The sequence below is a fragment of the Salmo salar genome, chromosome 08 (genome assembly GCF_965601325.2).
Source record: "Salmo salar chromosome 08, fSalSal1, whole genome shotgun sequence".
Lineage (NCBI taxonomy): Eukaryota > Metazoa > Chordata > Actinopteri > Salmoniformes > Salmonidae > Salmo > Salmo salar.
The window spans coordinates 1,787,501-1,792,500 of NC_138298.1; the positions used below are offsets into that span (position 1 = coordinate 1,787,501).

The window sequence follows — 5,000 nt, forward strand, 5'->3', positions numbered from 1 at the left end:
TATGTTGTAGCAAGAGATTGTTTCTCGCTTACGGCCATACCAGCCTGGGTACGCCCGATCTCGTCTGATCTCGGAAGCTAAGCAGGGTCGGGCCTGGTTAGTACTTGGATGGGAGACCGCCTGGGAATACCAGGTGCCTTAAGCATTTTGTCCACGAGGGGGTGCTCTTGCACAATTTCATCAGCAACACTGCCTTGTATTAAGCATTTAATGATGAATTGACTAAATGTCTGTTTTATCAGACTCACTTTGACTATATATGTTGTAGCAAGAGATTGTTTCTCGCTTACGGCCATACCAGCCTGGGTACGCCCGATCTCGTCTGATCTCGGAAGCGAAGCAGGGTCGGGCCTGGTTAGTACTTGGATGGGAGACCGCCTGGGAATACCAGGTGCTGTAAGCATTTTGTCCACGAGGGTGTGCCCCTGCACTATTTCATCAGCAACACTGCCTTGTAGTAAGCATTTAATGATGAATTGACTAAATCTCTGTTTTATCAGACTCACTTTGACTATATATGTTGTAGCAAGAGATTGTTTCTCGCTTACGGCCATACCAGCCTGTGTACGCCCGATCTCGTCTGATCTTGGAAGCTAAGCAGGGTCGGGCCTGGTTAGTACTTGGATGGGAGACCGCCTGGGAATACCAGGTGCTGTAAGCATTTTGTCCACGAGGGTGTGCTGTTGCACTATTTCATCAGCAACACTGCCTTGTAGTAAGCATTTAATGATGAATTGACTAAATGCAGCTTCCTGCCTTTTTAATAGGATCAAATTTCCTTGTGTTTTCAATTAGCATCTGCCTTGTATTTATAAGACAAACAAGAATATTGTTGCTGAATGCAGCTTGTGTGTGCTTTATGCTCCTTTGCCCTGTTCAAATGATGAAAGGAAATAAAGTTTGTATTTTATCCAACTACCTGTGCTAAAAAGTGATGGGAACGGTGTTTGTAATTTCTTTTACTTTTTCAGTGACACAAAGTTCAAGCTGCTTATCTAATTGGTGAAAATGCAATGTCTGTTTATCACACTCACTTTGACTATATATGTTGTAGCAAGAGATTGTTTCTCGTTTACGGCCATACCAGCCTGTGTACGCCCGATCTCGTCTGATCTCGGAAGCTAAGCAGGGTCGGGCCTGGTTAGTACTTCGATGGGAGACCGCCTGGGAATACCAGGTGCTGTAAGCATTTTGGCCACGAGGGTGTGCTCTTGCACTATTTCATCAGCAACACTGCCTTGTAGTAAGCATTTAATGATGAATTGACTAAATGTCTGTTTTATCAGACTCACTTTGACTATATATGTTGTAGCAAGAGATTGTTTCTCGCTTACGGCCATACCAGCCTGTGTACGCCCGATCTCGTCTGATCTCGGAAGCTAAGCAGGGTGGGGCCTGGTTAGTACTTGGATGGGAGACCGCCTGGGAATACCAGGTGCTGTAAGCATTTTGTCCACGAGGGTGTGCTGTTGCACTATTTCATCAGCAACACTGCCTTGTAGTAAGCATTTAATGATAAATTGACTAAATGCAGCTTCCTGCCTTTTTAATAGGATCAAATTTCCTTGTGTTTTCAATTAGCATCTGCCTTGTATTTATAAGACAAACAAGAATATTGTTGCTGAATGCAGCTTGTGTGTGCTTAATTCTCCTTTGCCCTGTTCAAATGATGAAAGGAAATAAAGTTTGTATTTTATCCAACTACCTGTGCTAAAAAGTGATGGGAACGGTGTTTGTAATTTCTTTTACTTTTTCAGTGACACAAAGTTCAAGCTGCTTATCTAATTGGTGAAAATGCAATGTCTGTTTATCACACTCACTTTGACTATATATGTTGTAGCAAGAGATTGTTTCTCGCTTACGGCCATACCAGCCTGGGTACGCCCGATCTCGTCTGATCTCGGAAGCTAAGCAGGGTCGGGCCTGGTTAGTACTTGGATGGGAGACCGCCTGGGAATACCAGGTGCTGTAAGCATTTTGTCCACGAGGGTGTGCCCCTGCACTATTTCATCAGCAACACTGCCTTGTAGTAAGCATTTAATGATGAATTGACTAAATGCAGCTTCCTGCCTTTTTAATAGGATCAAATTTCCTTGTGTTTTCAATTAGCATCTGCCTTGTATTTATAAGACAAACAAGAATATTGTTGCTGAATGCAGCTTGTGTGTGCTTTGTGCTCCTTTGCCCTGTTCAAATGATGAAAGGAAATAAAGTTTGTATTTTATCCAACTACCTGTGCTAAAAAGTGATGGGAACAGTGTTTGTAATTTCTTCTACTTTTTCAGTGACACAAAGTTCAAGCTGCTTATCTAATTGGTGAAAATGCAATGTCTGTTTATCACACTCACTTTGACTATATATGTTGTAGCAAGAGATTGTTTCTCGCTTACGGCCATACCAGCCTGGGTACGCCCGATCTCGTCTGATCTCGGAAGCTAAGCAGGGTCGGGCCTGGTTAGTACTTGGATGGGAGACCGCCTGGGAATACCAGGTGCTGTAAGCATTTTGTCCACGAGGGGGTGCTCTTGCACTATTTCATCAGCAACACTGCCTTGTATTAAGCATTTAATGATGAATTGACTAAATGTCTGTTTTATCAGACTCACTTTGACTATATATGTTGTAGCAAGAGATTGTTTCTCGCTTACGGCCATACCAGCCTGGGTACGCCCGATCTTGTCTGATCTCGGAAGCGAAGCAGGGTCGGGCCTGGTTAGTACTTGGATGGGAGACCGCCTGGGAATACCAGGTGCTGTAAGCATTTTGTCCACGAGGGTGTGCCCCTGCACTATTTCATCAGCAACACTGCCTTGTAGTAAGCATTTAATGATGAATTGACTAAATGCAGCTTCCTGCCTTTTTAATAGGATCAAATTTCCTTGTGTTTTCAATTAGCATCTGCCTTGTATTTATAAGACAAACAAGAATATTGTTGCTGAATGCAGCTTGTGTGTGCTTTGTGCTCCTTTGCCCTGTTCAAATGATGAAAGGAAATAAAGTTTGTATTTTATCCAACTACCTGTGCTAAAAAGTGATGGGAACAGTGTTTATAATTTCTTCTACTTTTTCAGTGACACAAAGTTCAAGCTGCTTATCTAATTGGTGAAAATGCAATGTCTGTTTATCAGACTCATTTTGACTATATATGTTGTAGCAAGAGATTGTTTCTCGCTTACGGCCATACCAGCCTGGGTACGCCCGATCTCGTCTGATCTCGGAAGCTAAGCAGGGTCGGGCCTGGTTAGTACTTGGATGGGAGACCGCCTGGGAATACCAGGTGCTGTAAGCATTTTGTCCACGAGGGGGTGCTCTTGCACTATTTCATCAGCAACACTGCCTTGTATTAAGCATTTAATGATGAATTGACTAAATGTCTGTTTTATCAGACTCACTTTGACTATATATGTTGTAGCAAGAGATTGTTTCTCGCTTACGGCCATACCAGCCTGGGTACGCCCGATCTTGTCTGATCTCGGAAGCGAAGCAGGGTCGGGCCTGGTTAGTACTTGGATGGGAGACCGCCTGGGAATACCAGGTGCTGTAAGCATTTTGTCCACGAGGGTGTGCCCCTGCACTATTTCATCAGCAACACTGCCTTGTAGTAAGCATTTAATGATGAATTGACTAAATGCAGCTTCCTGCCTTTTTAATAGGATCAAATTTCCTTGTGTTTTCAATTAGCATCTGCCTTGTATTTATAAGACAAACAAGAATATTGTTGCTGAATGCAGCTTGTGTGTGCTTTGTGCTCCTTTGCCCTGTTCAAATGATGAAAGGAAATAAAGTTTGTATTTTATCCAACTACCTGTGCTAAAAAGTGATGGGAACAGTGTTTATAATTTCTTCTACTTTTTCAGTGACACAAAGTTCAAGCTGCTTATCTAATTGGTGAAAATGCAATGTCTGTTTATCAGACTCATTTTGACTATATATGTTGTAGCAAGAGATTGTTTCTCGCTTACGGCCATACCAGCCTGGGTACGCCCGATCTCGTCTGATCTCGGAAGCTAAGCAGGGTCGGGCCTGGTTAGTACTTGGATGGGAGACCGCCTGGGAATACCAGGTGCCTTAAGCATTTTGTCCACGAGGGGGTGCTCTTGCACTATTTCATCAGCAACACTGCCTTGTATTAAGCATTTAATGATGAATTGACTAAATGTCTGTTTTATCAGACTCACTTTGACTATATATGTTGTAGCAAGAGATTGTTTCTCGCTTACGGCCATACCAGCCTGGGTACGCCCGATCTCGTCTGATCTCGGAAGCGAAGCAGGGTCGGGCCTGGTTAGTACTTGGATGGGAGACCGCCTGGGAATACCAGGTGCTGTAAGCATTTTGTCCACGAGGGTGTGCCCCTGCACTATTTCATCAGCAACACTGCCTTGTAGTAAGCATTTAATGATGAATTGACTAAATCTCTGTTTTATCAGACTCACTTTGACTATATATGTTGTAGCAAGAGATTGTTTCTCGCTTACGGCCATACCAGCCTGTGTACGCCCGATCTCGTCTGATCTTGGAAGCTAAGCAGGGTCGGGCCTGGTTAGTACTTGGATGGGAGACCGCCTGGGAATACCAGGTGCTGTAAGCATTTTGTCCACGAGGGTGTGCTGTTGCACTATTTCATCAGCAACACTGCCTTGTAGTAAGCATTTAATGATGAATTGACTAAATGCAGCTTCCTGCCTTTTTAATAGGATCAAATTTCCTTGTGTTTTCAATTAGCATCTGCCTTGTATTTATAAGACAAACAAGAATATTGTTGCTGAATGCAGCTTGTGTGTGCTTTATGCTCCTTTGCCCTGTTCAAATGATGAAAGGAAATAAAGTTTGTATTTTATCCAACTACCTGTGCTAAAAAGTGATGGGAACGGTGTTTGTAATTTCTTTTACTTTTTCAGTGACACAAAGTTCAAGCTGCTTATCTAATTGGTGAAAATGCAATGTCTGTTTATCACACTCACTTTGACTATATATGTTGTAGCAAGAGATTGTTTCTC

General features: G+C 43.0%; 13 non-coding genes across 13 annotated transcripts; all 13 read left to right on the plus strand.

Moving 5' to 3' along the window:
- Positions 1 to 26: 26 nt before the first annotated feature.
- On the plus strand, positions 27 to 145 carry LOC145885613 (5S ribosomal RNA). Its single transcript, XR_014397196.1, has one exon. It is a non-coding gene; the product is annotated as a 5S ribosomal RNA (ribosomal RNA).
- A 139-nt stretch (positions 146 to 284) lies between these two features.
- Positions 285 to 403, plus strand: LOC145882594 (5S ribosomal RNA). The gene has a single exon (XR_014394162.1). It is a non-coding gene; the product is annotated as a 5S ribosomal RNA (ribosomal RNA).
- Positions 404 to 542: 139 nt separating this feature from the next.
- LOC145885321 (5S ribosomal RNA) lies at positions 543 to 661 on the plus strand. The gene has a single exon (XR_014396902.1). It is a non-coding gene; the product is annotated as a 5S ribosomal RNA (ribosomal RNA).
- Positions 662 to 1,070: 409 nt separating this feature from the next.
- LOC145884610 (5S ribosomal RNA) lies at positions 1,071 to 1,189 on the plus strand. The gene has a single exon (XR_014396188.1). It is a non-coding gene; the product is annotated as a 5S ribosomal RNA (ribosomal RNA).
- Positions 1,190 to 1,328: 139 nt separating this feature from the next.
- LOC145882062 (5S ribosomal RNA) lies at positions 1,329 to 1,447 on the plus strand. The gene has a single exon (XR_014393629.1). It is a non-coding gene; the product is annotated as a 5S ribosomal RNA (ribosomal RNA).
- A 409-nt stretch (positions 1,448 to 1,856) lies between these two features.
- On the plus strand, positions 1,857 to 1,975 carry LOC145854456 (5S ribosomal RNA). Its single transcript, XR_014375341.1, has one exon. It is a non-coding gene; the product is annotated as a 5S ribosomal RNA (ribosomal RNA).
- Positions 1,976 to 2,384: 409 nt separating this feature from the next.
- On the plus strand, positions 2,385 to 2,503 carry LOC145854457 (5S ribosomal RNA). The gene has a single exon (XR_014375342.1). It is a non-coding gene; the product is annotated as a 5S ribosomal RNA (ribosomal RNA).
- Positions 2,504 to 2,642: 139 nt separating this feature from the next.
- Positions 2,643 to 2,761, plus strand: LOC145886649 (5S ribosomal RNA). The gene has a single exon (XR_014398234.1). It is a non-coding gene; the product is annotated as a 5S ribosomal RNA (ribosomal RNA).
- A 409-nt stretch (positions 2,762 to 3,170) lies between these two features.
- Positions 3,171 to 3,289, plus strand: LOC145854459 (5S ribosomal RNA). Its single transcript, XR_014375344.1, has one exon. It is a non-coding gene; the product is annotated as a 5S ribosomal RNA (ribosomal RNA).
- Positions 3,290 to 3,428: 139 nt separating this feature from the next.
- LOC145886650 (5S ribosomal RNA) lies at positions 3,429 to 3,547 on the plus strand. Its single transcript, XR_014398235.1, has one exon. It is a non-coding gene; the product is annotated as a 5S ribosomal RNA (ribosomal RNA).
- A 409-nt stretch (positions 3,548 to 3,956) lies between these two features.
- On the plus strand, positions 3,957 to 4,075 carry LOC145885614 (5S ribosomal RNA). Its single transcript, XR_014397197.1, has one exon. It is a non-coding gene; the product is annotated as a 5S ribosomal RNA (ribosomal RNA).
- Positions 4,076 to 4,214: 139 nt separating this feature from the next.
- On the plus strand, positions 4,215 to 4,333 carry LOC145882595 (5S ribosomal RNA). Its single transcript, XR_014394163.1, has one exon. It is a non-coding gene; the product is annotated as a 5S ribosomal RNA (ribosomal RNA).
- Positions 4,334 to 4,472: 139 nt separating this feature from the next.
- LOC145885322 (5S ribosomal RNA) lies at positions 4,473 to 4,591 on the plus strand. The gene has a single exon (XR_014396903.1). It is a non-coding gene; the product is annotated as a 5S ribosomal RNA (ribosomal RNA).
- The last annotated feature ends 409 nt before the right edge of the window (positions 4,592 to 5,000 follow it).